This window comes from Malurus melanocephalus, unplaced genomic scaffold (assembly GCF_030028575.1).
Source record: "Malurus melanocephalus ecotype Western Australia unplaced genomic scaffold, MMel_1.1 scaffold_31, whole genome shotgun sequence".
Lineage (NCBI taxonomy): Eukaryota > Metazoa > Chordata > Aves > Passeriformes > Maluridae > Malurus > Malurus melanocephalus.
Window position 1 is genome coordinate 1144479 of NW_026623263.1, and position 4327 is coordinate 1148805.

Here is a 4327-nt window from a genome sequence, read left to right on the forward strand (position 1 = left end):
RTAGAAATTAATAGAAAGGTTAGGAGAATACACAATTGATTTTAGCAGAGTTAGACAAGTTGTTCTTTGAAAGAAAYGAAAAGATAGATTTATTAAAAAGGAAGCAGCAGAGCTCAAAATGGAGAGCACAGCAGAGTGGGAGAAAAGCTACTCTGTGCCCAGCTGATTGATTGGCCTCATCCAGATAAAACACATGAGGAGTCTGCATCCCTGTCCTCCCTGGAAAGGCATGGTTAGGTGAAACAAAGCTATGAGTGGTTCCTGAGCTACACAACCACCTTGAGTTCACCGTGTAGCACTAGCTACACAACCCTGGATGCCCCAAATTTTCCCCCTTGTACATGGTTGTGAGTTGCTTTTGCAATATCAGTGACCTGAATATATGAGAGCAAAACTCTCAGACGGAATTAGATTCAAGAGGCTTGAAGCTTCCCAGGAATCTGAAAGAGCTGGCATTTAGGTCTTCATGGCCCACTAGAGCCAGTTAAAAGGTCAGAAATAAAAGGTTACTGACCTGTAGATTTTCTTGAGACTCAGAGGGCACCATGACTTCAGCCCTTGAGTTCTTCTCACAACACAGGGATCATAAAGGTTTTGYAGGTCGCTGACCCCACAGCATATGAAATCAGAAAAATAACTGGTAAATTTACTCTGCATTTTATATTACTGCAATTGAGTTTAAATAAATTACTAAGCAGTATCATTGATTGTGAAAGATCATCAAGGGCAGAACTAATACTCACTGCAAGAAATAATAAACAACATACTGTAGCCTAAATTATATAGCCAGTTTCATTAGCGATCATAAGGCCATATCTGACCTTACAGTCCATGAATCTCATTTCCCAACAGCAAAACTAAGTCCCTCTCTGTCTAATTTTAGTTTTTYTCATATTTCTTAAATTATATTTCTCATGATCTTCCTAAAATCTACGCAGTTCCCACTTCTTAAAAAAAAATGTATCTGTGCAACAAACCATATTATTATATATTACACATAAGAAGGGTTTGTTCTTGACATGTTGCCAAGACAGCTTGAGAACACAAGTCTCTCTAACACTTTGATCATGAAAGACAAGTGGTTCCAGTTATTTGAAACTTTATTTGACAGGATGGAAGTAAGATAGGAAGTGAAATGTTAAACTCCACTGTAAAGATCAATGCTTGAGAAACATAAACAAAGCAGAAGAGAAGAAGTGGACTTTCAAACGGCRATACAAATGCAGGGAACGGCTGGTATACATTTTCCCAAATACCCCTTTAAAAGCACTGCCCTCATGCAAGTGAACTCTTGATTGTTGCTGTGCTCAGAGCACTCTCGCTAATTCTGGAAAGCTGCTGGCTGGCAACAGCAGATTGCTCGTGCTTAACAGTGCTAATCGGCATCAAAATGCTGCTGCAGCTTTATGAGCACCTTTTCACCCACATTCTTCGCTCACAGCGACTAAATCCTTGAAGTCAATAGAATTAGTCCTGATCCAGGCTGGTGGAAATGAGAGCAGAATAAGCACCTTGTCCCTTCAACTGATAATCCTTGTAAATAGTCTTCTTCCAAAGGAAAGCAAAAGCCACTGCCTGAAGAAGTTACYGCAGCTTTCAGCTAGATTGAATATTTTGCACACAAAGAAAAGCCTTGGAGAAATTACATCAGAAGTGGATGTTTATTTTATTTTCTTCTGACATTACTGAGCAACTCTAGTTTTGCTTCAGGCCAAAAGCATATTATATAGATGAAAGACCAATAGCTTGTCTAACTAGCCTGATGACAATTAGGATAGAAMTAAGCAAGAACAAATTTTAAGATGGAAATAGTTGCAATATTTTAAAGGATTCCAAGAGCTGAGGAATTCTTTGTGCTTTCCTTTTGTATGGAGTATATGCTTAAGGATGACTGGYAGCCAATATACTAAATGAGACAGACCAGGCATTGTGGTGGTTGCTGCTTTTGTGATATTCTCAAAGTCAGCTGGGTTTGAACCCCCAGAAGTACTCACCTTTCCACTAGCCAAGAGAAGATGTATCTGAAGCATTAACCACTACTATGGACCACTTCACATGACAGAGAAATGTAGACTAGCACAGCTGCCATAGGCATCAATGTTTTCTGAACTCTGCCTTGCCTCCAGTGGATAATCCTGGGGAAAAGGACACATCACATGCAGACATTGGACTGTAAGCTAGTAGCCACCAATTTTTTCCCACGGGAGCTGTCCCTTCATGGGTGTTTTCATCTCACAATATCACCGGGCAGATCAAAAATAGTTCACCCATTTTTCATTAGAGGGCACACAGTTTCAAACTAGCTCACCCTAACCCTGGGGGAGGAGCAGGCATGGGAACCTGCAGATCAGATGATGMAGGGTAACCGGTTGTCTTCAGTGACTTCACATATCCACTGTTTGAGAGCTCTCATGCAGCTCTGCTGTATCGACACCAACCTACTGGGAAATCCATTTTCAGTTCACATGTGAGAAGCAAGAATTCAGTCAGTTCTAACTAGAGATTTATGAGCCCAGAAACTAATCCACCAACCTTCCTGCTATTGTTTTATCTAAGAAAATCAGTTTCAGCTGTTAGCCTTTGTTCTCCCTCTAGTGAAAACTTGATCACAATTCCTTTGAGATTAAAGTGTACACCAATATTTGCAATATGAAGCCTGGAATAATGTATTAGGTCCTCAAGTGCTTGTAGAGATCTGTGAGATAAAATCAGTGACTCATAACATTGCCAATATCTGGCTGGTAGGCCGAATAAAAGGCTGATAAGTACACTGATCTGCTTTCAGTGTATTTGATTCTGAGCAGATTTTGTAGAAACAAGGAAAATAGAACATTTCCATCATATTCTCCAATAAGAATCAATAAAGAACTGAAAATGCATCAGTAGACATCACAATAGAATAAGAATAATAGCAACAGCCTGATGTCTGTAATTCCTCCACAACAGTGTAACAGCAGAGCCCCTAAAATTATCTCCACTTGATCTTTCTGCTGTTTTCTTATGCTCTGACATCTGAAAACACTTGTTGTTTTCTTGTTTCTTGTGCTGGACATCTTGTTCTGGGCATAGGTTGAAACATCTGCACGCTGTGAGGTGAGATATACTGACAYATGGCATAACAACAATAACAAATCACGTTTTGCTTTTGTTGTCTTTAATAGAYACTGCATCCCAGCAGGCCTGGTTCTTCTCATGTTATTCTCCACCAGTATTGAAGGCTTCCACTCTGTTCCCTTTCCTGTCTGTGAATGTTCCTCATCAACAGACACTGATTGGCTCTATCCCTTCCTTCTATAATTTGGCCGCTACAAAGAGCTGAAAGCCTTCTTCTCCACAGCTCATTATTTACTAGCTGTTTTCAAATTACATCCAAAAGCAGAGCTGACTGACATCCACCCTGAAGCAACAAAGAAAGAGCAGGAGAGCATTCTCCTGCACAAAGAGCCACAGGGTCTCACTGTGTTCTTCCACAGCTGTTRCAGTTAAACGTTTTCTTCAGACTCTCTTGGTTCACCTCAGTCCCATGCTGGTAGAGTTGAGAATTTGCAGTTAGCTGCYGCAATGCTTGGGCTAAACCCAGGCACCAGTACTGCTCAATAAGTCTTGGATCAGAGACCAAGAACTTTGTGGTGGTGGCTGAAACAATAGGGGTTTTTTTCAAACAGATTAATCCAGCAACRCTAGTATATAACTATTTAAACACTTCTCTGAATTGCACTAACTGGTCAAACCTGTTCTAATAACAGCTTCTGGCTTTAGGAGCAAGCAGCTCCAGTGAAGCTGCCGCTGGAGGGGATCTGATGTTTCAAATGGAAGTATTTTACATTAGTTTGGACTTTCTCCAGGCAACAGTAAATGATTTGGGGGACAGGGCAAAGTCTTTCAGCTATGTCTCTTGATTAATCATCATTCTTAGTTTGCAGCATTCATTACATTTTGTTTTCACCTTGGCAAAACATATAATTGTAGGCAGATTGCATATTCCCACCAGGTAYTTTAACACAAGCTGTTAATGACTTGTGACTTCCTTACGCTCTCAGGCAGAGAAGGTTTGTTTCACACTAAGCAGGTAAGCAAAATTTAAACCAGATTTTAACCAGATTCCAAAAAGAAGGGGTGTTGGAAAGAAGTCGCRGGAGACAAGCCTCAAGCTTTCATGGTCAGCAAGCCTCAATTTTATTTTGGGACCTCTGCCTTTTTATAATCAAGATAATAAGCTCATATATATTGCAAAAGCATAGCTCATCATTGGACAACTCAATAATGGTCAATCCCACCCCTATGTGCCCACTTGCGGTTACATTTCTTCATACCTCTGCTGATCTTG